The sequence below is a fragment of the Somniosus microcephalus genome, chromosome 15 (assembly GCF_052327205.1).
Source record: "Somniosus microcephalus isolate GS21.2 chromosome 15, FLI_Smic_1.0, whole genome shotgun sequence".
In the NCBI taxonomy this organism is placed as follows: domain Eukaryota; kingdom Metazoa; phylum Chordata; class Chondrichthyes; order Squaliformes; family Somniosidae; genus Somniosus; species Somniosus microcephalus.
The window spans coordinates 4,170,626-4,198,442 of NC_141001.1; the positions used below are offsets into that span (position 1 = coordinate 4,170,626).

General features: G+C 48.7%; 1 protein-coding gene across 2 annotated transcripts in view; it reads left to right on the forward strand.

The window, feature by feature from the left end:
- Positions 1-27,817, forward strand: part of nr1h3 (nuclear receptor subfamily 1, group H, member 3) — a 301,887-nt gene that overhangs the window by 68,537 nt on the left and 205,533 nt on the right. The window lies entirely within an intron of this gene.

The following is a 27,817-nucleotide window of genomic DNA, read 5'->3' on the forward strand; positions in this document are numbered from 1 at the left end:
ACAAGGTGACAAAGAACAGTTCGACCGAACAGAAGTCAGATTCAGACGCTAGCAGTAATGAACTGGGTAGCTTAAGAGTACACAACGTTGGTAAGGATGCAGATCTCCAGACAATTTGGGTCACCCTTCAGATAGCAGGAGTCCAAGTAAAGATGGAATTGGACACTGGATCGGCATTGACGGTCATGAATAAGAAAGATTACAAAAGGTTATTCCAACATATTCCCCTACGGGATACGGAGATTATATTGAAAACATACACGGGGCAAAGAGTGTACCCCATCGGAAAGATAGAGGTAAAAGTGGTCCACAAGAGCGAAGAAAGCCAAGTAATGGACTTATATGTGCTACCTGAAAGAGGTCCACCACTACTGGGACGGGAGTGGATTAGGAAAATGAATATGGACTGTCACTCCTTGAAGGCACTAACGGTAGATTCCGGGGAAACAGATGTCAAACCTAAACGATTGTCCAAAATATTGGATGATGCTAAAGAGGTGTTCCAGCAGGGACTGGGAACACTGAGAGGAATTACAGCAAACATCAAGATTGATGAACATGCACACCCAAAATTTTTTAAAGCCAGACCGGTACCCTATGCAATACGACCTACTGTAGAAGCGGAACTGGAAGCGCTAGAATGTTCAGGTGTACTGTCTAAGGTAGATTGGAGTGAGTGGGCTACGCCCATTGTTCCCGTTATGAAACGTCCTTCAAGCAACAAGCCAGGAGAACCAGGGAAGGTTCGCATCTGTGGAGATTTCAAAATCACCGTTAATCCGGTGCTTCACACGGTGCAGTATCCGCTTCCGCGGATTGAGGATAATTTTGCTTCGTTGTCTGGCGGGAAACACTTCACCAAGATAGACCTGGCACAGGCGTACTTGCAGATGGAGGTTGAAGAAGAGTCACGCCAATACCTCACGATCAACATGCATCGAGGTTTGTACCGGTACAATAGGCTTGTTTTTGGAGTGGCATCGGCTCCAGCAATTTGGCAGAGGGCCATGGAGCAGGTATTACAGGGAATTCCAGGCACACAATGTTACCTGGACGATATTCTGATTACAGGTGATGGTGATGAAGAACACCTCGCAAACTTGGAACTGGTGCTCAACAGACTGAAAGAGTATGGACTTAGAGTTAATCGGCAGAAATGTGAGTTCTTCCAGAAGCGGATCTCGTACTGTGGTCATGTCATTGACCGGGAGGGGCTTCATAAGTCTCCTGACAAGATAGAGGCAGTTGTAAAGGCTCCCGCTCTGGATAATGTCTCTCAGTTGAGGTCGTTTCTAGGATTGATTAACTATTACCATAAATTTCTACCAAATCTATCCACGGTACTGCACCCGCTAAACGCTCTTTTACAGAAGGGGGTACCATGGGAATGGAGCGAAAACTGTAAGAAGGAATTTCGCAAAAGCAAAGAATTGATCACCTCAGAGGAAGTGTTGGCTCACTTCAACCCGACACTGCCTATTCAGTTGGCTTGTGATGCTTCTCCATATGGTATTGGGGCAGTACTCTCACACAAGTTGCCAAATGGCACGGAAAGGCCAGTCGCGTTTGCATCCAGATCATTGACCTCCGCTGAGCGCAACTATGCGCAGATCGATAGGGAGGCTCGCAGCCTTGTATGGGGAGTGAAGAAGTTTAATCATTACCTGCAGGGCCAAAAATTCACACTTCTGACAGACCATCAGCCGTTGGTATCCATTTTTAACCCTAAGAAGGGTGTTTCAGTGATGACAGCACAGCGTCTCCAGAGATGGCCCCTTTTCCTAGGGGCACATCAATATCAAATAGAATTCAAAGGTACAAAGCAGCATGGCAATGCTGATGGGCTGTCGCGCCTGCCACTACCTGAAGAAGAAGAAACGACAAAAGTTGACCCTGTTGAGTTATTTCATTCGACCATCATCGAGTGTTTACCAGTCACCAATGCAAGTATTGAAAGAGAAACCAGGAACGACCCGACACTGTCCAGAGTCTACGAGGAGACAGTGAAAGGATGGCCAACACGTGGTGATCCTCTGTTACCGGCATTCTCGGCAAGACGAGACCAGCTGTCCGTCTGCCATGGTACTTTGATGTACGGGACAAGAGTGATTATTCCTCCCAAGTTAAGGGAAAGAGTTCTAAAAGAACTGCATAAAGGTCATCTGGGGGGAGTTAAGATGAAAAGTCTTGCTAGGGTTTATGTATGGTGGCCGGGTATTGACCAACAGGAGTTGACAAAAAGCTGCGCTGGGTGCCAAAAAGTGCAAAATGCACCTCCGATCGCACCACTACACCCATGGGAATGGCCTTCAGCCCCATGGCAACGCGTACATATTGACTTTGCTGGTCCATTCATGGACTCCATGTTCCTAATTGCGGTGGACGCACATTCCAAATGGCCAGAAGTGATCAAGATGAATACCACTACTTCAGAAAAGACAATTGCGGTGTTAAGAACAATATTCGCAAGGAACGGATTGCCAGAACAGATCTGTTTGGACAACGGACCACAGTTCGTGTCGGAAGAATTCCAAAAATTCTTAAAGAAGAATGGGGTGAAACATTATACCTCTGCCCCATATCATCCGGCGACAAACGGGTTGGCCGAGAGATTTGTCCAAACATTCAAAAAGGCAATAAAGGCCATGAACGATGATCAGATTCCGTTACAGCACAAGGTGGACAATTTCCTAATGGCATATCAAAACGCCGCTCATGCAGTGACTAACCAAAGTCCTGCCATGATGTTTTATAACAGGAGGTTGCGGTCCAGGTTGGACTTGTTAAAACCAAATGTGCGGAGGGAAGTGGAAAACAAAAAGTTCCGGCATATTAATAACAAGACCACTCGAAGTTTCGACATAGGACAACCAGTGTTGGCAAGGGGCTATGGAAACGAAAAATGGCAGTCCGGAACAATTCGGGCCAGACAAGGACATGTACACAGTAGATATTGGTAACAATGTGATAAGGCGTCATGCGGATCAACTGGTAGAATCGAGAGCAAGGGTCGAACCCATGGTTGCGACAGAGACAACTGTGGAAGACGTTAATGAACCTGAAGCATCTACCTCGGCAGGGACTGTACCTGATGATGATAACACCCAATGCATGGGAGACCAACTAGAGGAGTCACCTCAGCAACAGGAATCAGAGACCACTGAAAGGCGTTATCCAAACCGAATCAGAAGGCCTCCTGAGAGACTGAACCTTTGAACTGTTTATACCTGAAGTTATATATGTATATATGTTATTATGTTATGTTAAATGGGGATATGACTGTTGAGCTAAAAAGGGAGGATTGTGGTGTATGTAACCTGTTCCACCTTAAGAGAACTTAAGCCTGTTCCACCTTAAGAGATGTACTACTTTCTCTGGCTGCTGTATACGTAATACCGGTGGTGACCACCGGTATATAAGCACTGTGTAGTAATATTGTATTTAGTAGTAGTCCTGACCTCCAACCAGTAAAGACCTGTTGAACTTTAATCTTGTAGTCTGTGTTAGTAATTACAACTAGAACACACAGACTTAACATTAGTTAGCCCTTGGTGTGAGGTGTTGGAGTATTAGTGAGCCCTTGGTGTGAGCCCTTGCTGTGAGGTGTTAGAGTATTAGTGAATCCTTGATGTGAGGTGTTAGAGTATTAGTGAGCCCTTGGTGTGAGGTGTTAGAGTATTAGTGAATCCTTGGTGTGAGGTGTTACAGTATTAGTGAATCCTTGGTGTGAGGTATTAGAGTATTAGTGAGCCCTTGTTGAGAGGTGTTAGAGTATTAGTGAGCCCTTGGTGTGATGTGTTAGAGTATTAGTGAGCCCTTGTTGAGAGGTGTTAGAATATTAGTGAGCCCTTGGTGTGATGTGTTAGAGTATTAGTGAGCCCTTGTTGAGAGGTGTTAGAATATTAGTGAGCCCTTGATGTGAGGTGTTAGAGTATTAGTGAATCCTTGATGTGAGGTGTTAGAGTATTAGTGAGCCCTTGGTGTGAGGTATTAGAGTATTAGTGAGCCCTTGTTGAGAGGTGTTAGAGTATTAGTGAGCCCTTGGTGTGATGTGTTAGAGTATTAGTGAGCCCTTGTTGAGAGGTGTTAGAGTATTAGTGAGCCCTTGGTGTGAGGTATTAGAGTATTAGTGAGCCCTTGTTGAGAGGTGTTAGAGTATTAGTGAGCCCTTGTTGAGAGGTGTTAGAATATTAGTGAGCCCTTGGTGTGAGGTGTTAGAGTATTAGTGAGCCCTTGGTGTGAGCCCTTGGTGTGAGGTGTTAGAGTATTAGTGAGCCCTTGGTGTGAGCCCTTGGTGTGAGGTGTTAGAGTATTAGTGAATCCTTGGTGTGAGGTCTTTGAGTATTAGTGAGCCCTTGGTGTGAGGTGTTAGAGTATTAGTGAGCCCTTGGTGTGAGCCCTTGGTGTGAGGTGTTAGAGTATTAGTGAATCCTTGGTGTGAGGTGTTAGAGTATTAGTGAATCCTTGGTGTGAGGTCTTAGAGTATTAATGAGCCCTTGGTGAGAATTGTTAGAGTATTAGTGAGCCCTTGCTGTGAGGTGTTAGAGTATTAGTGAGCCCTCGCTGTGAGGTGTTAGAGTATTAGTGAGCCCTTGGTGTGAGGTATTAGAGTATTAGTGAGCCCTTGTTGAGAGGTGTTAGAGTATTAGTGAGCCCTTGGTGTGAGGTGTTAGAGTATTAGTGAGCCCTTGTTGAGAGGTGTTAGAATATTAGTGAGCCCTTGGTGTGAGGTGTTAGAGTATTAGTGAGCCCTCGCTGTGAGGTGTTAGAGTATTAGTGAGCTCTTGGTGTGAGGTGTTAAGAGTATTAGTGAGCCCTTGATGTGAGGTGTTAGAGTATTAGTGAGCCCGTGCTGTGAGGTGTTAGAATATTAGTGAGCCCTCGCTGTGAGGTGTTAGAGTATTAGTGAGCCCTTGGTGTGAGGTGTTAGAATATTAGTGAGCCCTTGGTGTGAGGTGTTAGAGTATTAGTGAGCCCTTGGTGTGCGGCTCAGAGGGAGGGTTTATTGTGCGGAGTTGAGTCGCAGTTGGTGAGGACGAGGAGGTAATGGCGAATCCCGCTGGGTCTTCTAGAGTCCCGGGATTGGCTGTTGAGGACTCAAGAAGCTGGTGGTACGTGAGGGAGATTCTCAGAACAATGGTTTCACTTCTGCTGTCAGCTGCTGTGTCTTCCTTTACTGGCTGTCTGTGGGTGTACGGAAAGGACATTCTTCGAGATTGATAGACAGCGTGGAGACTTGGAGTGACTTCCTAAAATTAGAAAGGAGAAGTGTGATGATTGACTTTAGCGAACACCCTGATCGATGGCAGGCTGACTCAGTGAAGCCTTTTGATCGTGATTTTTTTTTGTTGCTGACATTTGTGTCCTTTTCTTTGAGTCTTGCGCAGTCGCCCAGTCACTGGCTGCTCAGCCTTGGTGAGCCTTTCTGAGACTGCAGCAGCACTGGCACCGGCTGAGGCGAGGAGAGTTAGCGGGGCAGAGTCACTATCTGGAGAAGATCCTTCGCCAACACTAGCAACTCAGTGTAAGTCTTCTTCTTAGGCAGTCCCTCGGAACCGAGGATGACTTGCCCCCGCATTAAAAATGAGTTCTCAGGTGACTGATGAGTCCAATGCGGGACCAACAGTCTCTGTCACAGGTGGGGCAGATGGTGGTTGAAGCGGCGGTTGGGTGGGGTTCTTGGGTTGACATGCGCTCCTTGCGCTCCTTGCGCTTGGCTTCCGCTTGCTCCGGGCGAAGAGACTCAAGGTGTTCGGCACCTTCCCGGATGCTTCTCCTCCACTTTGTGCGGTCTTGGGCCAGGGATTCCCAGGTGACGGTGGGGATGTTGCACTTTTTCAAAGAGGCTTCGAGGGTGTCCTTGAAGCATTTCTTCTGCCCACCTGGGGCTCTCTTGCCGTGTCGGAGCTCCGAGTAGAGCGCTTGTTTTGGGAGTCTCGTGTCGGGCATGCGGACGATGTGACCCATCCATCAGAGCTGATCGAGTGTGGTCAAAGCTGCAATGCTGGGGATGTTGGCCTGAGCAAGAACAGTGATGTTGGTGCGCCTATCCTGCCAATGGATTTGCAGGATCTTTCGGAGGCAGATTTGGTGGTACCTCTCTAGTGCTTTGAGGTGCCTGCTGTACATGGTCCATGTCTCTGAAGCATACAGGAGGGCAGGTATCACTGCGGCCCTGTAGACCATGAGTTTGGTGCCGGGTTTGAGGTCCTGGTCTTCAAACACTCTCTTCCTCAGGCGACCGAAGGCTGCACTGGCACACTGAAGGCGGTGTTGGACTTCGTCGTCGACGTCTGGCCTTGTTGACAGTAGGTTCCCAAGGTATGTAAAGTGGTCCACCTTGTCCAAGATCTTGTCGTGGATTTTGATAATCGGGGGTGCAGTACTGTGTGGTGGGGGCAGGTTGGTAGAGGACCTTTGTCTTACGGATGTTTAGTGTAAGGCCCATGCTCTCATACGCTTCGGTGAAGGTGTTGACGATGGTTTGGACTTCGACCTCTGAGTGTGCGCAGATGCAAGCGTCGTCTGCATACTGTAATTCGACGACAGAGGATGGGACGACCTTGGATCTGGACTGGAGGCGACGGAGGGTGAAGACTTTCCGTTTGTTCTGTCGATTAGCTCCACTCCAGCGGGGAGCTTACTGAGGGTGAGATGGAGCATTGCAGCCAGGAAGATCGAGAAGAGCGTTGACATCCAGACAATCAATCTGCTTTCATAGAATGATAGATACACATCCAAAGATGGCCATTGGGCCCACCGTGCCTGTGAGGGCTCTTTGGAAGAACTATCCAATTAGTCCCACATTACAACACTGACTACATTTCGACAAAGGACTTCATTGGCTGTAAACAGCTTTGGGCCGTCCTGAGGTCGTTAAAATAAAATAAAAGACAAAACTTGTATTTGTATAGTGCCCTGCACAACTTCATGATGTCCCAAAGTGCTGCACAGGCAATCAACTACTTTTTGAAGTGCAGTCACTGTTGTATTGTAGGAAATGCAGCAGCTAATTTGTGCACAGCAAGATCCCAAAACCAGCAATGTGATAATGACCAGATCATCTGTTTCAGCAATGTTGGTTGAGGGATAAATATTGTTCAGGACAGCAGGGAGACCTCCCAAACTCTTCTTCAATAGTGCCATGGGATCTTGTATACACACCCGAGAGGGAAGATGGGGCCTCGGTTTAACATCTCATTCAAAAGACAGCACCTCCCTCAGTGCAGCACTCCCACACTACTGTCCCTCCGACAGTGCAGCACTCCCTCAGTATTGCCTCACCGACAGTGCAGCACTCCCTCAGTACTGCCCCTCCGACAGTGCAGCGCTCCCTCAGTACTGCCCCTCCGACAGTGCAGCGCTCCCTCAGTATTGCCCCTCCGACAGTGCAGCGCTCCCTCAGTACTGCCCCTCCGACAGTGCAGCACTCCCTCAGTACTGCCCCTCCGACAGTGCAGCGCTCCCTCAGTATTGCCCCTCCGACAGTGCAGCGCTCCCTCAGTACTGCCCCTCCGACAGTGCAGCACTCCCTCAGTACTGCCCCTCCGACAGTGCGGCGCTCCCTCAGTACTGCCCCCCCCGACAGTGCAGCACTCCCTCAGTACTGCCCCTCCGACAGTGCAGCGCTCCCTCAGTACAACCCCTTTGACAGTGCAGCACTCCCTCAGTACTGCCCCTCCGACGGTGCAGCGCTCCCTCAGTACTGCCCCTCCGACAGTGCAGCGCTCCCTCAGTACTGCCCCTCCGACAGTGCAGCGCTCCCTCAGTACAGCCCCTCCGACAGTACAGCGCTCCCTCAGTACTGCCCCTCCGACAGTGCAGCGCTCCCTCAGTACTGCCCCTCCGACAGTGCAGCCCTCCCTCAGTACTGCCCCTCCGACAGTGCAGCGCTCCCTCAGTACTGCCCCTCCGACAGTGCAGCTTTCTTTCAGTAATGGGAGGGACGCCTGCATTACCGCGGCGCTACGTAACCGACGCGCTTGGCTCTGCAGGACATAGCGCCCCGATATTCCAGTAGTGCCCCGCCTCCTGCTTGGGGCGCTACCATTCAATTTCGGGCGTGGGGGCGCTGACTTTGGCAAGAGCAAATGTTCCCCCATGGTGTTGATGTGGTCGTGTTACCCACAGGCTTCTCTATCTGTCTCTCTGTCTCTCGATCTCGCTATCTCGCTCTCTCTCTCTCTCTGTCTCTCTCTCTATCTCTCTCTCTCTCTCTCTCTCTCTCTCTCTGTCTCTCTGGCTCTCTCTGTCGATCTCGCTATCTCGCTCTCTCTCTCTGTCTCTCTCTATCTCGCTATCCCTCTCTCTCTGTCTCTCTCTCTCTGTCTCTCTGTCTCTCTCTCTCTCTGTCTCTCTCTCTCCCTCTGTCTCTCTCTCTCTCTATCTATCTCGCTATCTCTCGCTCTCTCTCTCTCTCTCTCTGTCTCTCTCTCTCTCTGTCTCTCTGTCGATCTCGCTATCTCGCTCTCTCTCTCTGTCTCTCTCTATCTCGCTATCCCTCTCTCTCTGTCTCTCTCTCTCTGTCTCTCTGTCTCTCTCTCTCACTGTCTCTCTTTGTCTCTCTCTCTCTCTGTCTCTCTCTCTCTATCAATTCAATTCAATTCAATTCAATTCAAATGCTTTATTGGCATGAAAGTTTACAGAGAACCATATTGCCAAAGCTTACATAGCAAAAAGGTACAGTTTTCCAACATTCTGTAGGTGTCAATCGATTTGACATTTGTTGGGTACATACAATATTACTTTTAAACAATATTAATTTTAAACAGTCTTTGTACTTCATTTGGTACGTTCAATATTAATTTTAAACAGTCTTAATTTTAAACAGTCCTCAGGTTGTGACATGTTGTTACATATTTGGCCCCAAGGTATGGTCTGTCTCCTTCTCCTAGGACTAATCTCAATTTTGACAGGTCATCCAATTCCTTGAAATCTGGGGTTGTTTGGCTTAGCTTGTTGAATAATATGTTTCTTGATGTGTTGAATTTTTCGCATTTTAGGAGGAAATGCATCTCTGTTTCAACCTCGCCGGCCAGACATTGATCGCATATTCTATTCTCTCTAGGCTGCCAGGATTTCTTGTATCTGCCTTTTTCAATTTCCAGTTGGTGGTCGCTTAGTCTGTACCTGGTGAGGGTCTGTCTCTGTTTTGTGTCTCTGATGGTCGTGAGGTAGTCTGCCAGTTTATATTCTCTTTTTAGGGCCCGGTAACATTCTAATCTGCTTTGGCTTTCGGTTATTTTGTTCCAATGTTCCAGGTAGGTTTCTTTGCATTTTTTAATGATTTGGTTCACTCGGATTGGTGTTTGGACGGCTGTGTTGGTCTGGGGCTGGTCAGGGTCCGGCTGAGTACTTAGTTTCAGTAGCAGCTGACTCAGGGGACTCTTTTCTGGGTTTAGCTCTTGGGTCTGAAAGGCTTTGAAATGAAGGGTGTCTGGGGAGCTAGATTTGAGGTGATTTAGGAAGTTTAGTGCTCGTTTTTGGATGTTTATTATCAGTGGGTATCTGCCTAGTTCGGCTCTGCATGCATTTGTTGGCGTTTTTCTTTGGGTGCGAAGGATGCTTCGGCAGAATTCTGCATGTAGGGCTTCTATTGTGTGTTTTTCCCATTTAGTGTAGCTTTGGTGATTTAGCGGGCCCCATACTTCACTACCGTACAGTGCAATGGGCAGGATTATGCTGTCAAATATTTTGAGCCAGATTTTGATTGGGATTTGGATGTTGTAGAATTTTCTTTTTATTGCATATAGGGCTCTTCGGGCTTTTTCTTTTAGTGCATTCACTGCTATGCTGAAGCTCCCTGATGCTGTAATAGTTAGACCAAGGTAGGTGTAGCTCATAGTGTGTCCTATAGTGGTATCACTGAGGGTAAACTGGTATTTGTTTTCCTGACATCTGGGCCTTTTTTGAAAAATCATGATGTTGGTTTTCTTTAGATTTACTGTTAGAGCCCAATTTTGGCAGTATTTGTCGAGTAGGTCTAGTTGTTGCTGTAATCCCTGTTCTGTGGGAGACAGCAGAACCAGGTCGTCCGCATAGAACAGGGACTTCACTTCTCCATCCAGGAGACGGAGACCTGGTGACTCGCTTTGCTCCAGCATGTCTGCTAATTCATTTATGTATATGTTGAACAGGGTCGGGCTCAAATTGCAGCCCTGCCGGACGCCTCTTCTCTGGGTGAAGAAATCGGTGCGTTTGTCTCCAATTTTGACCCCGCATTTGTTTTTCAGATACATTGATTTAATAAGGTCATAGACTTTGCCCCCTATTCCACACTGAAGAAGTTTATAATAGAGCCCTTCGTGCCATATAGAGTCAAAGGCTTTCTTGAAGTCGATGAAACAGGCGAATATTTTCCCATTTTTTGTTTGGTGTATATGTTTTTCAATGAGGGTGTGAAGGGTATAGATATGGTCGGCGGTGCGGTGTTTTGGAAGAAAGCCTATTTGGTTTTTTCTGAGGATATTATGTTTGTTAAGAAAATCAAGTAATCTACTATTTAGAATACTGCAGAATAACTTCCCTAGACAACTGTTGACACAGATGCCGCGGTAGTTATTTGGGTCTGATTTGTTTCCACTTTTATATATGGGGGAGATTAGTCCTTGGCACCAGATATCGGGAAAACAGCCTGAACGTAATATGATGTTGAATAATTTGAGTACCGCACCCTGCATCTCCATATTGCTGAACTTGAGCATTTCATTTTTGATGTTGTCTGGGCCACAGGCTTTCTTTAGGTGGAGAGATTTTGTTTTTGTGGCCAGTTCTTTCCATGTGATTGGGGAGTCTAGAGGGTTTTGGTTGTCTTTAATTGTTGCTTCTAATGTGTGGAGTTTTTCTGTGACCTGATGTTGACTTGGGTTTGTTTCGTTTATTGGGATGTCTTTGTAGAGGTTTTCAAAATGTGTTCTCCAGATGTCGCCATCTTGGATTGGTAATGCTTGCAATTGTGTTGTACTCAGGTTATTCCACATTTCCCAGAATTGTTTTGGATTGGTGGAGTTTTCAATTTCTTCGAGTATTTTGTGGGTATAGTTTTGTGTTTTGTTCCTAATGGTGTGTTTATATCTTTTGAGGGTTTCATTGTATCTAGTACGTAGGTCCGGATTGTTTGGTTGGCGATGCTTTTGGTTTGATATTTTTCTCAGGTCTTTTCTGGCATTTTTGCATTCGTGGTCAAACCATTTCTTATTTTTATTTTGTCTTTTGTGACGCTTCCTCTTCTGTTTCACAAGGTCGGCTTTTACAGCTGCCTCATGGAAGATCATATTTATATCCTCTATGGCCATGTTTACACCATCTCTGGTGATCTCGTATGGGTTTTCTTTAAATTTTGATATTTTACTTGAGATCAGGTGACTTTAGTGCTGTGATGAATTTTTCTCCACTGTCTGGGGCCCATCTGTATGTCTGGTTTATTTTATGGAGCTTACTGGGTTCCTTTTTTGTGTCTGTACTTTGGGCAGAAAGTTTAAGGTACATATTTATTTGGTTATGGTCTGAGAGGGGGGATTGCTGCCTGACAGTGAATGAGTTGATATCGCAGGGGTCCAGGTCAGTGATTGTATAGTCCACCACACTAGACCCAAGAGTTGAGGAGTATGTGAGTCTCCCTAGGGAGTCCCCTCTGAACCTACCGTTAACTATGTACAGGCCTAAGGCTCGGCAGAGTTGCACTACCTCCCTACCGCTTTTATTTATTTCACGATCAAGGTTGTTCCGATTTGCGACGGCTGGTGTGACATCTAAAGGGGTCTGGCCAAACACATGGTTGTTTCCCTGTGGGTCTATGAAGTCAGGTCTCGCTCTCTGTCTCTCTCTATCTCGCTCTCTCTGGCTCTCTCTCTCTCTCTCTAGCTCTTTCTCTGTCTGTCTCTCTCTCTCTCTCTCTCTCTGTCTCTCTCTGTCTCCCTGTCTCTCTCTCTCTCTGTCTCTCTCGCTCTCTCTCTCTCTCTAGCTCTCTCTGTCTCTCTCTCTCTCTCTTTGTCTCTCTCTCTCTCTCTGTCTCTCTCTCTCTATCTCGCTCTCTCTCTGTCTCTCTATCTCGCTCTCTCTCTGTCTCTGTCTCTCTCTCACTCTCTGTCTCTCTCTCTGTCTCTGTCTCTCTCTATCTCACTATCTCTCTCTCTCTTGCTCTCTCTCTATCTCACTATCTCTCTCTCTCTCTCTGTCTTTCTCTCTCTCTCTGTCTCTCTCTCTGTCTCTATCTCTCTATCTCTCTCTCTCTGTCTGTCTCTCGCTATCTCTTGCTCTCTCTCTCTGTCTCTCTCTCTCTGTCTCTCTCTCTCTTTCTGTCTCTCTCTGTCTCTCTCTCTCTGTCTCTCTCTCTGTCTCTCTCTCTCTGTCTCTCTCTCTGTCTCTCTCTGTCTCTCTCTCTGTCTCTCTCTCTCTCTGTCTCTCTGTCTCTCTCTCTCTGTCTCTATCTCTCTCTCTCTCTGTCTCTCTCTCTCTGTCTCTCTCTCTCTGTCTCTATCTCTCTATCTCTCTGTCTCTCGCTATCTCTCGCTCTCTCTGTCTCTCTGTCTCTCTCTCTCTGTCTGTCTCTCTCACTCTGTCTTTCTCTCTGTCTCTCTGTCTCTCTCTCTCTTTCTGTCTCTCTCTGTCTCTCTCCCTGTCTCTCTCTCTCTCTCTCTCTCTCCGTCTCTCTGCCTCTTTCTCTTTCTGTCTCCCTCTCAATATCTCGCTATCTCTCTCTATCTCGCTGGTACACTGCTCTGTGGGCATGTCAGAGGTCAGGCAACCAACAGGACGAGGGCACACAAGAGCGAGAAGGGGTAATGACAGGTAAAAGAGAGCAGTGACTGTGGCTAACAAGGGAAATTAGGGATAGCATAAGATCCAAGGAGAGGACATATAAATTGGCCAGAAAAAGCAGTAAACCTGAGAATTGGGAGCAGTTTAGGATTCAACAAAGGAGGATAAAGGAATAAGAAGGGGAAAATAGAATATGAGAGTAAGCTTGCAGGGTACATAAAAACTGACTGTAAAAGCTTTTATAGATATGTGAAGAGAAAAAGATTGGTGAATCTTGCAGTCAGAATCAGGGGAATTTATAATGGGGAACAAAGAAATGGCACACCAATTAAATACATATTTTGGTTCTGTCTTCACAAAGGAGGACACAAATAACCTCCCAGAGATGTCGGGGAACATAGGCCTGAAGAAAGGGAGGAACTGAAAGAAATCAGTATTTGTAGGGAAATGGTGTTAGGGAAATTGACGGGATTGAAGGCCGATAAATCCCCAGGGCCTGATAATCTACATGCTAGGGTACTTAAGGAAGTGGCCCTAGAAATAGTAGATGCATTGCTGATCATCTTCCAACATTCGATGGAATCTGGAACAGTACCCATGGATTGGAGGGTAGCTAATGTTACCCCACTATTCAAAAAAGGTGGTGGAGTGAAAACAGGGAATTACAGACCGGTAAGCCTGACATCGGCAGTGGGGAAAATGCTAGAGTCCATTATAAAAGAGGTAATAGCAGAACACTTGGGGAAACAATACAGGATCGGACAAAGTCAACATGGATTTACAAAAGGTAAATCGTGCTTGACTAATCTACTGGAATTTTTTGAGGATGTAACTGGTAAAATAGATAAGGGAGAACCGGTTGATGTGGTATATTTGGACTTTCAAAAGGCTTTCGATAAGGTCCCGCATAAGAGATTAGCTTGTAAAGTTAAGGCACAAGGGATTGGGGACAAGGCATGCGGACGATGTGACCCGTCCATCGGAGCTGATCGAGCGTGGTCAAAGCTGCAATGCTGGGGATGTTGGCCTGAGCGAGAACACTGACGTTGGTGCGCCTATCCTGCCAATGGATTTGCAGGATCTTTCGGAGGCAGATTTGGTGGTACCTCTCTAGTGCTTTGAGGTGCCTGCTGTACATGGTCCATGTCTCTGAAGCATACAGGAGGGCGGGTATCACTGCGGCCCTGTAGACCATGAGTTTGGTGCCGGGTTTGAGGTCCTGGTCTTCAAACACTCTCTTCCTCAGGCGACCGAAGGCTGCCCTGGCACACTGAAGGCGATGTTGGACTTCGTCATCGACGTCTGCCCTTGTTGACAGTAGGCTCCCAAGGTATGGAAAGTGGTCCATCTTGTCCAAGGACTTGTCGTGGATTTTGATAATCGGGGGTGCAGTACTGTGTGGCGGGGGCAGGTTGGTAGAGGACCTTTGTCTTACGGATGTTTAGTGTAAGGCCGATGCTCTCGTACGCTTCAGTGAAGGTGTTGACGATGGTTTGGAGTTCGACCTCCGAGTGTGCGCAGACGCAAGCGTCGTCTGCATACTGTAATTCGACGACAGAGGATGGGACGACCTTGGATCTGGACTGGAGGCGACGGAGGGTGAAGACTTTCCGTTTGTTCTGTCGATTAGCTCCACTCCAGCGGGGAGCTTACTGAGGGTGAGATGGAGCATTGCAGCCAGGAAGATCGAGAAGAGCGTTGACATCCAGACAATCAATCTGCTTTCATAGAATGATAGGTACAGCTCCAAAGATGGCCATTGGGCCCACCGTGCCTGTGAGGGCTCTTTGAAAGAACTATCCAATTAGTCCCACATTACAACACTGACTACATTTCAACAAAGGACTTCATTGGCTGTAAACAGCTTTGGGCCGTCCTGAGGTCGTTGAAATAAAATAAAAGACAAAACTTGTATTTGTATAGTGCCCTGCACAACTTCATGATGTCCCAAAGTGCTGCACAGGCAATCAACTACTTTTTGAAGTGCAGTCACTGTGGTATTGTAGGAAATGCAGCAGCTAATTTGTGCACAGCAAGATCCCAAAACCAGCAATGTGATAATGACCAGATCATCTGTTTCAGCGATGTTGGTTGAGGGATAAATATTGTTCAGGACACCAGGGAGACCTCCCAAACTCTTCTTAAATAGTGCCATGGGATCTTGTATACACACCCGAGAGGGCAGATGGGGCCTCGGTTTAACATCTCATTCAAAAGACAGCACCTCCCTCAGTGCAGCACTCCCTCAGTACTGACCCTCCAACAGTGCAGCACTCCCTCAGTACTGCCCCTCCGACAGTGCAGCGCTCCCTCAGTACTGACCCTCCGACAGTGCAGCGCTCCCTCAGTACTGCCCCTCCGACAGTGCAGCACTCCCTCAGTACAGCCCCTCCGACAGTGCAGCACTCCCTCAGTACTGACCCTCCAACAGTGCAGCGCTCCCTCAATACTGCCCCTCCGACAGTGCAGCGCTCCCTCAGTACTGCCCCTCCGACAGTGCGGCGCTCCCTCAGTACTGCCCCTCCGACAGTGCAGCGCTCCCTCAGTACTGACCCTCCGACAGTGCAGCGCTCCCTCAGTACTGCCCCTCCGACAGTGCAGCACTCCCTCAGTACAGCCCCTCCGACAATGCAGCACTCCCTCAGTACTGCACCTCCGACAGTGCAGCACTCCCTCAGTACTGCCCCTCCGACAGTGCAGCACTCCCTCAGTACAGCCCCTCCGACAGTGCAGCACTCCCTCAGTACTGCCCCTCCGACAGTGCGGCGCTCCCTCAGTACTGCCCCTCCGACAGTGCAGCGCTCCCTCAGTACTGCCCCTCCGACAGTGCGGCGCTCCCTCAGTACTGCCCCTCCGACAGTGCAGCACTCCCTCAGTACTGCCCCTCCGACAGTGCAGCACTCCCTCAGTACTGCCCCTCCGACAGTGCAGCACTCCCTCAGTACTGCCTCTCTGACAATGCAGCGCTCCCTCAGTACAGCCCCTCCGACAGTGCAGCGCTCCCTCAGTACTGCCCCTCCGACAGTGCAGCGCTCCCTCAGTACTGCCCCTCCTACAGTGCAGCCCTCCCTCAGTACTGCCCCTCCGACAATGCAGCGCTCCCTCAGTACTGCCCCTCCGACAGTGCAGCGCTCCCTCAATACTGCCCCTCCGACAGTGCAGCGCTCCCTCAGTACTGCCCCTCCGACAGTGCAGCGCTCCCTCAGTACTGCCCCTCCGACAGTGCAGCGCTCCCTCAGTACTGCCCCTCCGACAGTGCAGCGCTCCCTCAGTACTGCCCCTCCGACAGTGCAGCACTCCCTCAGTACTGCCCCTCCGACAGTGCAGCACTCCCTCAGTACTGCCTCTCTGACAATGCAGCGCTCCCTCAGTACTGCCCCTCCGATAGTGCAGCGCTCCCTCAGTACTGCCCCTCCGACAGTGCAGCGCTCCCTCAGTACTGCCCCTCCAACAGTGCAGCGCTCCCTCAGTACTGCCCCTCCGACAGTGCAGCGCTCCCTCAGTACTGCCCCTCCGACAGTGCAGCGCTCCCTCAGTACTGCCCCTCCGACAGTGCAGCGCTCCCTCAGTACTGCCCCTCCGACAGTGCAGCGCTCCCTCAGTACTGCCCCTCCGACAGTGCAGCGCTCCCTCAGTACTGCCCCTCCGACAGTGCGGCGCTCCCTCAGTACTGCCCCTCCGACAGTGCAGCGCTCCCTCAGTACTGCCCCTCCGACAGTGCAGCGCTCCCTCAGTACTGCCCCTCCGACAGTGCAGCGCTCCCTCAGTACTGCCCCTCCGACAGTGCAGCGCTCCCTCAGTACAGCCCCTCCGACAGTGCAGCACTCCCTCAGTACTGCCCCTCCGACAGTGCGGCGCTCCCTCAGTACTGCCCCTCCGACAGTGCAGCACTCCCTCAGTACAGCCTCTCCGACAGTGCAGCACTCCCTCAGTACTGCCCCTCCGACAGTGCGGCGCTCCCTCAGTACTGCCCCTCCGACAGTGCAGCGCTCCCTCAGTACTGCCCCTCCGACAGTGCAGCGCTCCCTCAGTACTGCCCCTCCGACAGTGCAGCACTCCCTCAGTACTGCCCCTCCGACAGTGCAGCACTCCCTCAGTACTGCCCCTCCGACAGTGCAGCACTCCCTCAGTACTGCCTCTCTGACAATGCAGCGCTCCCTCAGTACAGCCCCTCCGACAGTGCCGCACTCCCTCAGTACTGCCCCTCCGACAGTGCAGCGCTCCCTCAGTACTGCCCCTCCTACAGTGCAGCCCTCCCTCAGTACTGCCCCTCCGACAATGCAGCGCTCCCTCATTACTGCCCCTCCGACAGTGCAGCGCTCCCTCAGTACTGCCCCTCCGACAGTGCAGCGCTCCCTCAGTACTGCCCCTCCGACAGTGCAGCGCTCCCTCAGTACTGCCCCTCCGACAGTGCAGCGCTCCCTCAGTACTGCCCCTCCGACAGTGCAGCACTCCCTCAGTACTGCCTCTCTGACAATGCAGCGCTCCCTCAGTACTGCCCCTCCGACAGTGCAGCGCTCCCTCAGTACTGCCCCTCCGACAGTGCAGCGCTCCCTCAGTACTGCCCCTCCGACAGTGCAGCGCTCCCTCAGTACTGCCCCTCCGACAGTGCAGCGCTCCCTCAGTACTGCCCCTCCGACAGTGCAGCACTCCCTCAGTACTGCCCCTCCGACAGTGCAGCGCTCCCTCAGTACTGCCCCTCCGACAGTGCAGCGCTCCCTCAGTACTGCCCCTCCGACAGTGCAGCACTCCCTCAGTACTGCCCCTCCGACAGTGCGGCGCTCCCTCAGTACTGCCCCTCCGACAGTGCAGCGCTCCCTCAGTACTGCCCCTCCGACAGTGCAGCGCTCCCTCAGTACTGCCCCTCCGACAGTGCAGCGCTCCCTCAGTACTGCCCCTCCGACAGTGCAGCGCTCCCTCAGTACTGCCCCTCCGACAGTGCAGCGCTCCCTCAGTACTGCCCCTCCGACAGTGCAGCACTCCCTCAGTACTGCCTCTCTGACAATGCAGCGCTCCCTCAGTACTGCCCCTCCGACAGTGCAGCGCTCCCTCAGTACTGCCCCTCCGACAGTGCAGCGCTCCCTCAGTACTGCCCCTCCGACAGTGCAGCACTCCCTCAGTACTGCCCCTCCGACAGTGCAGCACTCCCTCAGTACTGCCCCTCCGACAGTGCAGCGCTCCCTCAGTACTGCCCCTCCGACAGTGCAGCGCTCCCTCAGTACTGCCCCTCCGACAGTGCAGCACTCCCTCAGTACTGCCCCTCCGACAGTGCGGCGCTCCCTCAGTACTGCCCCTCCGACAGTGCGGCGCTCCCTCAGTACTGCCCTTCCGACAGTGCAGCGCTCCCTCAGTACTGCCCCTCCGACAGTGCAGCGCTCCCTCAGTACTGCCCCTCCGACAGTGCAGCGCTCCCTCAGTACTGCCCCTCCAACAGTGCAGCCCTCCCTCAGTACTGCCCCTCCGACAGTGCAGCGCTCCCTCAGTACTGCCCCTCCGACAGTGCAGCGCTCCCTCAGTACTGCCCGTCTGACAGTGCAGCGCTCCCTCAGTACTGCCCCTCCGACAGTGCAGCGCTCCCTCAGTACTGCCCCTCCGACAGTGCAGCGCTCCCTCAGTACTGCCACTCCCTCAGTACTGCCCCTCCGACAGTGCAGCACTCCCTCAGTACTGCCCCTCCGACAGTGCAGCGCTCCCTCAGTACTGCCCCTCCGACAGTGCAGCGCTCCCTCAGTACTGCCCCTCCGACAGTGCAGCACTCCCTCAGTACTGCCCCTCCGACAGTGCGGCGCTCCCTCAGTACTGCCCCTCCGACAGTGCGGCGCTCCCTCAGTACTGCCCCTCCGACAGTGCAGCGCTCCCTCAGTACTGCCCCTCCGACAGTGCAGCGCTCCCTCAGTACTGCCCCTCCGACAGTGCAGCGCTCCCTCAGTACTGCCCCTGCAACAGTGCAGCCCTCCCTCAGTACTGCCCCTCCGACAGTGCAGCGCTCCCTCAGTACTGCCCCTCCGACAGTGCAGCGCTCCCTCAGTACTGCCCGTCCGACAGTGCAGCGCTCCCTCAGTACTGCCCCTCCGACAGTGCAGCGCTCCCTCAGTACTGCCCCTCCGACAGTGCAGCGCTCCCTCAGTACTGCCCCTCCGACAGTGCAGCGCTCCCTCAGTACTGCCCCTCCGACAGTGCAGCTTTCTTTCAGTAATGGGAGGGACGCCTGCATTACCACGGCGCTACGTAACTGACGCGCTTGACTCTGCTGCACATAGCGCCCCGATATTCCAGTAGTGCCCCGCCTCCTGCTTGGAGCGCTACCATTCAATTTCGGCGCGGGGGCGCTCATTTTGGCACAAGCTAATGTTCCCCATGGTGTTGATGTGGTCGTGTTACCCACAGGCTTCTCTATCTGTCTCTCTCTGTCTCTCTCTCTCTCTCTATCTCTCTGTCTCTCTCTCTCTACTTAAGGAAGTGGCCCCAGAAATAGTAGATGCATTGCTGGTCATCTTCCAGAACTCGATAGACTCTGGAACAGTACCCATGGATTGGAGGGTAGCTAATGTTACCCCACTATTCAAAAAAGGTGGTCGAGAAAAAGCGGGGAATTATAGAGCGGTAAGCCTGACATCGGTAGTGGGGAAAATGCTAGAGTCCATTATAAAAGATGTAATAGCAGAGCACTTGGTAAGCAGTGACAGGATCGGACAAAGTCAACATGGATTTACAAAAGGTAAATCATGCTTGACTAATCTACTGGTATTTTTTGAGGATGTAACTGGTAAAATAGATAAGGGAGAACCAGTGGATGTGGTGTATTTGGACTTTCAGAAGGCTTTCGATAAGGTCCCACATAAGAGATTAGCGTGCAAAATTAAGGCACATGGGATTGGGTGCAAGGTATTGACTTGGATAGAGAACTGGTTGGCAGACAGAAAGCAAAGAGTTGGAATAAACGGGTCGTTTTCCGAGTGGCAGGCAGTGACTAGTGGGGTACCGCAAGGATCGGTCCCAGGACCCCAGCTGTTCACAATATATATTAATGATCTGGACGAGGGAATTGGATGTAATATCTCCAAATTTGCAGACGACACAAAGCTGGGTGGGAGGGTAAGCTGTGAGGAGGATGTCGTGAAACTCCAGTACGATTTGGACAGATTGGGTGATTGGGCAGAAACATGGCAAATGCACTATAATGTGGATAAATGTGAGGTTATCCACTTTGGTGGCAAAAACAGGAAGGCAGATTATTATTTGAATGGCAATTAATTGGGAGAAGGGGAAGTGCAAAGAGACCTGGGTGTTCTTGTGCACCAGTCGCTGAAGGTAAGCATGCAGGTGCAGCAGGCGGTTAAGAAGGCAAATGGTATGTTGGCCTTCGTAGCAAGAGGGTTCGAGTACAGGAACAAGGATGTCTTGCTACAGTTGTACAGGGCCTTGGTGAGACCGCACCTTGAGTATTGTGTGCAGTTTTGGTCGCCTTACCTGAGGAAGGACGTTCTTGCCATGGAAGGAGTGCAGCGAAGATTCACCAGGCTGATACCTGGGATGGCAGGAATGACGTATGAGGAGAGATTGTGTCGATTGGGCTTATACTCACTGGAGTTTAGAAGATTGAGAGGGGATCTCATCGAAACTTATAAAATTCTGTCAGGCCTGGACAGACTAGATGCAGGAAGGATGTTTATGATGGCCGGGGAGTCCAGAACCAGGGGTCATAGTCTAAGGATAAGGGGTAAGCCATTTAGGACTGAAATGAGGAGGAATTTCTTCACCCAGAGAGTGGTGAACCTGTGGAATTCTCTGCCACAGAGGGCGGTGGAGGCCATTTCATTAAATATATTCAAAAAAGAGTTGGATATATTTCTTAAGGCTAAAGGGATCAAGGGATATGGGGAGAAGGCAGGGACAGGGTACTGAATTTGGATGATCAGCAATGATCTCATTGAATGGCAGAGCAGGCTCGAAGGGCCGAATGGCCTACTCCTGCTCCTATCTTCTATGTTTCTATCTCGCTCTCTCTCTCTCTCTGTCTCTCTCCCTATCTCTCTCTCTCTCTCTGTCTCTCTCTCTCTGTCTCGCTCTCTCTACCTCGCTATCTCTCTCTCTCTATCTCGCTATCTCTCTCTGTCTCTCTCTCTCTATCTCGCTCTCTCTCTCTGTCTCCATCTCTTCCTCTATCTCGCTATCCCTCTCTCTCTCTCTCTGTCAGTTCAGTTCAAATGCTTTATTGGCATGAAAGTTTACAGAGAACCATATTGCCAAGGCTTACATAGCAAAAAGGTACAGTTTTCCAACATTCTGTAGGTGTCAATCGATTTGACATTTGTTGGGTATATACAATATTACTTTTAAACAATATTAATTTTAAACAGTCTTTCTACTTCATTTGGTACGTTCAATATTAATTTTAAACAGTCTTACTTTTAAACAGTCCTCAGGTTGTGACATGTTGTTACATATTTAGCCCCAAGGTATGGTCTGTCTCCTTCTCCTAGGACTAATCTCAATTTTGACAGATCATCCAATTCCTTGAAATCTGGGGTTGTTTGGCTTAGCTTGTTGAATAATATGTTTCTTGATGTGTTGAATTTTTCGCATTTTAGGAGGAAATGCATTTCTGTTTCAACCTCGCCAGCCAGACATTGATCGCATATTCTATTCTCTCTAGGCTGCCAGGATTTCTTGTATCTGCCTTTTTCAATTTCCAGTTGGTGGTCGCTTAGTCTGTACCTGGTGAGGGTCTGTCTCTGTTTTGTGTCTCTGATGGTCGTGAGGTAGTCTGCCAGTTTATATTCTCTTTTTAGGGCCCGGTAACATTCTAATCTGCTTTGGCTTTCGGTTATTTTGTTCCAATGTTCCAGGTAGGTTTCTTTGCATTTTTTAATGATTTGGTTCACTCGGATTGGTGTTTGGACGGCTGTGTTGGTCTGGGGCTGGTCAGGATCCGGCTGAGTACTTAGTTTCAGTAGCAGCTGACTCAGGGGACTCTTTTCTGGGTTTAGCTCTTGGGTCTGAAAGGCTTTGAAATGAAGGGTGTCTGGGGAGCTAGATTTGAGGTGATTTAGGAAGTTTAGTGCTCGTTTTTGGATGTTTATTATCAGTGGGTATCTGCCTAGTTCGGCTCTGCATGCATTTGTTGGCGTTTTTCTTTGGGTGCGAAGGATGCTTCGGCAGAATTCTGCATGTAGGGCTTCTATTGTGTGTTTTTCCCATTTAGTGTAGCTTTGGTGATTTAGCGGGCCCCATACTTCACTACCGTACAGTGCAATGGGCAGGATTATGCTGTCAAAAATTTTGAGCCAGATTTTGATTGGGATTTGGATGTTGTAGAATTTTCTTTTTATTGCATATAGGGCTCTTCGGGCTTTTTCTTTTAGTGCATTCACTGCTATGCTGAAGCTCCCTGATGCTGTAATAGTTAGACCAAGGTAGGTGTAGCTCATAGTGTGTCCTATAGTGGTATCACTGAGGGTAAACTGGTATTTGTTTTCCTGACATCTGGGTCTTTTCTGAAAAATCATGATGTTGGTTTTCTTTAGATTTACTGTTAGAGCCCAATTTTGGCAGTATTTGTCGAGTAGGTCTAGTTGTTGCTGTAATCCCTGTTCTGTGGGAGACAGCAGAACCAGGTCGTCTGCATAGAACAGGGACTTCACTTCTCCATCCAGGAGACGGAGACCTGGTGACTCGCTTTGCTCCAGCATGTCTGCTAATTCATTTATGTATATGTTGAACAGGGTCGGGCTCAAATTGCAGCCCTGCTGGACGCCTCTTCTCTGGGTGAAGAAATCGGTGCGTTTGTCTCCAATTTTGACCCCGCATTTGTTTTTCAGATACATTGATTTAATAAGGTCATAGACTTTGCCCCCTATTCCACACTGAAGAAGTTTATAATAGAGCCCTTCGTGCCATATAGAGTCAAAGGCTTTCTTGAAGTCGATGAAACAGGCGAATATTTTCCCATTTTTTGTTTGGTGTTTATGTTTTTCAATGAGGGTGTGAAGGGTATAGATATGGTCGGCGGTGCGGTGTTTTGGAAGAAAGCCTATTTGGTTTTTTCTGAGGATATTATGTTTGTTAAGAAAATCAAGTAATCTACTATTTAGAATACTGCAGAATAACTTCCCTAGACAACTGTTGACACAGATGCCGCGGTAGTTATTTGGGTCTGATTTGTTTCCATAGATACATAGATACATAGAAGATAGGAGCAGGAGTAGGCCATTCGGCCCTTCGTGCCTGCTCCGCCATTTAATGAGATCATGGCTGATCCTTTAATTCAGTATCCCGTCCCCGCCTTCTCTCCGTAACCCTTAACCCCTTTTGCCCGTAGAAATATATCTAATTCCCTCTTAAATATATTTAATGAGCTGGCGTACACTGCCCTCTGTGGCAATGAGTTCCACAGGTTCACCACTCTCTGAGTGAAGAAATTCCCCCTCATCTCTGTCCTAAATGGTTTAGCCCTTATCCTTAAATTATGTCCTCTAGTTCTGTTCTCACCCGCCAAGGGAAACATTCCTTCTGCATCCAGTCTGTCTAGACCTGTCAGAATTTTATACACTTCTATGAGGTCCCCTCTCAATCTTCTAAACTCCAGTGTGTACATCCCTAAACTACATAGTCTCTCCTCATAGGTCATTCCCGCCATTCCTGGTATCAGCCTGGTGAATCGCCGCTGCACCCCCTCCATGGCAAGAACATCCTTCCTCAGATGAGGCGACCAAAACTGTACACAGTACTCGAGGTGTGGTCTCACCAGTGCCCTGTACAGCTGCAGCAAGGTATCCCTGTTCCTGTATTCTAACCCTTTTGCTATGAAGGCCAGCATACCGTTTGCCTTCTTGACCGCCTGTTGCACCTGCATGCTCGCCTTCAGTGACTGGTGTACAAGAACACCCAGGTCTCTCTGTACTTCCCCCTCTCCCAATCTATTGCCATTTAAATAATAATTTGCCCTCCCGTTCCTGCACCCAAGGTGGATAACTTCGCACTTGTCCACATTATAGTGCATCTGCCATTTATCCGCCCAATCGCCCAGTCTGTCCAAATCGCTCTGGAGCTTCCTGGTCTCTTCCTCTGAGCCCACCCCACCTCCTAGTTTAGTGTCGTCTGCAAATTTGGAAATGCTGCATCCGACTCCCTGATCCAGGTCATTAATGTAAATTGTGAACAGCTGGGGGCCCAGGACAGATCCCTGTGGTACCCCACTTGTTACTGCCTGCCATTCAGAAAATGAGCCGTTTATTCCAACTCTCTGTTTTCTATCTGACAGCCAGTTCCCTATCCACGCCAAAACTTTCCCCTTTATCCCATGAGCCTCAATTTTCCATGCTAATCTTTTATGTGGGACCTTATCGAAGGCCTTTTGGAAGTCCAGGTACACCACATCTACTGGCTCTCCCCCATCTATTCTACCAGTTACTCCCTCAAAAAATTCCAATAGATTAGTCAAGCACGATTTACCCTTTGTAAATCCATGTTGACTCTGTCCTATCCTGTCCCCATTTGCTAAGTGCTCCGCTATTTCATCCTTAATGATGGACTCCAGCATTTTGCCCACAACTGATGTAAGGCTTACAGGTCTGTAATTACCTGCTTTTTCCCTACCCCCCTTTTTGAATAGTGGGGTAACGTTAGCTACCCTCCAATCCATCGGCACTGTTCCCGAGTCTAATGAATTCTGAAAAATCATCCTTAGTGCATCCGCTATCTCTAGGGCCACCTCCTTCAGTACCCTAGGATGCATGTTATCAGGCCCTGGGGATTTGTCCACCTTCAATCCCTTTAGCTTCCTTAACACCATATCCTTAGAGATATTGATTTGCGTCAGTTCCTCCTTTGCCAATGTCCCTATTTTTCCCGATATCCCAGGGAGGTTTTTTGTGTCTTCCTTCGTAAAGACTGACCCAAAGTATGCATTTAGTTGATCTGCCATTTCCTTATTTCCCATTATATATTCCCCCGTATCTGACTGCAATGGACCAACTTTGGTTTTCACCAGTCTTTTCCTTTTGATATATTTATAAAAGCTTTTGGAGTTAGTTTTTATATTTTCCGCCAGCTTGTTTTCGTAAGCTATTTTGCCCCTCTTGATCATGCCCTTTGCCCTCCTTTGCTCTATCTTAAACTGTTCCCAATCTTCCGCTCTGGCGCTTTTTTTGGCTATTTTATACGCCCTATCTTTGGATTTTATGCTGTCTCTAATTTCCCCTGTTATCCACGGTTGAGTCACCTTTTTAGATTTCCTTTTATATATGGGGGAGATTAGTCCTTGGCACCAGATATCGGGAAAACAGCCTGAGCGTAATATGTTGTTGAATAGTTTGAGTATCGCACCCTGCATCTCCATATTGCTGAACTTTAGCATTTCATTTTTGATGTTGTCTGGGCCACAGGCTTTCTTTAGGTGGAGAGATTTTGTTTTTGTGGCCAGTTCTTTCCATGTGATTGGGGAGTCTAGAGGGTTTTGGTTGTCTTTAATTGTTGCTTCTAATGTGTGGAGTTTTTCTGTGACCTGATGTTGACTTGGGTTTGTTTTGTTTTTTGGGATGTCTTTGTAGAGGTTTTCAAAATGTGTTCTCCAGATGTCGCCATCTTGGATTGGTAATGCTTGCAATTGTGTTGTACTCAGGTTATTCCACATTTCCCAGAATTGTTTTGGATTGGTGGAGTTTTCAATTTCTTCGAGTATTTTGTGGGTATAGTTTTGTGTTTTGTTCCTAATGGTGTGTTTATATCTTTTGAGGGTTTCATTGTATCTAGTACGTAGGTCCGGATTGTTTGGTTGCCGATGCTTTTGGTTTGATATTTTTCTCAGGTCTTTTCTGGCATTTTTGCATTCGTGGTCAAACCATTTCATATTTTTATTTTGTCTTTTGTGATGCTTCCTCTTCTGTTTCACGAGGTCGGCTTTTACAGCTGCCTCATGGAAGATCAAATTTATATCCTCTATGGCCGTGTTTACACCATCTCTGGTGATCTCATATAGATTTTCTTTAAATTTTGAAATTTTACTTGTGAGATCAGGTGAATTTAGTGCTGTGATGAATTTATCTCCACTGTCTGGGGCCCATCTGTATGTCTGGTTTATTTTATGTAGCTTACTGTGTTCCTTTTTTGTGTCTGTAGTTTGGGCAGAAAGTTTAAGGTACACATTTATTTGGTTATGGTCTGAGAGGGGGGATTGCTGCCTGACAGTGAATGCGTTGATATCGCAGGGGTCCAGGTCAGTGATTGTATAGTCCACCACACTAGACCCAAGAGTTGAGGAGTATGTGAGTCTCCCTAGGGAGTCCCCTCTGAACCTACCATTAACTATGTACAGGCCTAAGGCTCGGCAGAGTTGCACTACCTCCCTACCGCTTTTATTTATTTCACGATCAAGGTTGTTCCGATTTGCGATGGCTGGTGTGACATCTAAAGGGGTCTGGCCAAACACATGGTTGTTTCCCTGTGGGTCTATGAAGTCAGGTTCACAACCGGTCCTTGCATTTAGGTCCCCACATATTATCACCTTTCCTTGGGCCTGGAAATGGCTGATTTCCATGTGGAGAGTATCAAATAACTCCTCTTCGAAATATGGCGAATCTATTGGAGGTATGTAGATCGCACATAAGTAAACATCTTTTTTTGCTATTCCTATATTTTTATCTAGTTTTAGCCATACGTGTGATTTCCCCTGTTTTACCGGTGAGATGTGTTTGTCCAGTTCTCCCTTATACCACACCAATATTCCCCCGGAGGTTCTGCCCTTGCGTGTTTTAGTGTTCTTTACTGAGGGCACAATGATTTCATGGTACATTGGAGGACAGTGGGTCGGCATGTCCTTTTGGCACCATGTTTCTGTTAACACAATTATATCAATGTCTTTTATAGCTTTTAGGAATTCAGGGTCTGTACTCTTCATCCCAAAAGTTGAGGAGCGGAGGCCCTGGATATTCCAGCAGCTTATGTGGAAAGAACGCATTTATATAGTTCAATAAAACGAAATAAAATGGACCTATTTTGTGGGATGAGTGTGGAAACACTATTTTCTATAATGCTAAGTGATGATTTAGTATAAATTTCATGAGGCATGCACATATATCTATCTAATAATAGTAATAATACTGATAAGATAACAATAATGATAATGATAAATAACAATATTAATAATTTCTCCGGCTTTCTATCAGGCTGTTCAGCATCTGTCTCTCTCTCTCGCTCTCTCTCTATATCGCTATCACTCGCTCTCGCTCTGTCTCTGTCTCTCTCTCTCTCTCTCTCTGTCTCTCTCTCTCTCTCTCTCTCTGTCTCTCTCTCTCTGTCTCTCTGCCTCTCTCTCTCTATCTCGCTATCTCGCTCTCTCTCTGTCTCTCTTTCTCTCTGTCTCTCTCTCTATCTCGCTCTCTCTCTCTGTCTCTCTCTCTGTCTCTATCTCGCTATCTCGCTCTCTCTCTCTGTCTCCCTGTCTCTCTGTCTCTCTCTCTCTGTCTCACTCTCTCTGTCTCACTCTCTCTGTCTCTCTGTCTCTCTGTCTCTCTATCTCGCTATCTCTCTCTACCTCTTGCCCTCTCTCGCTCTCTCTCTCTCTCTGTCTCTCTGTCTCTCTCTCTGTCTCTCTCTCTGTCTCTCTGTCTCTCTCTCTCTCTGTCTCTCTCTCTCTCTCTCTGTGTGTCTCTCTCTCTCTCTCTGTCTCTCTCACTCTCTGTCTCACTCTCTCTGTCTCTCTCTCTATCTCGCTATCTCTCTATATCTCTTGCTCTCTCTCGCTCTCTGTCTCTCTCTCGCTCTCTGTCTCTCTCTCTCTCTGTCTCTCTCTCTGTCTCTCTCTTTCTCTCTGCCTCTCTCTCTGTCTCTCTCTCTCTTTCTCTCTCTCTCTGTCTCTCTCTCTCTCTCTGTCTCTCTCTCTCTCTCTCTCTCTCCACCTCTATCTCTCTCTGTCTATCTCTCTCTCTGTCTCCCTCTAAATATCTCGCTATCTCTCTCTCTCTGTCTCTCTCTGTCTCTCTCTCTCTCCATCTCTATATCTATCTGTCTATGTCTCGGCCTGTCTTTCTGTCTGTTTGTCTCTCTCTGTCTCCCTCTC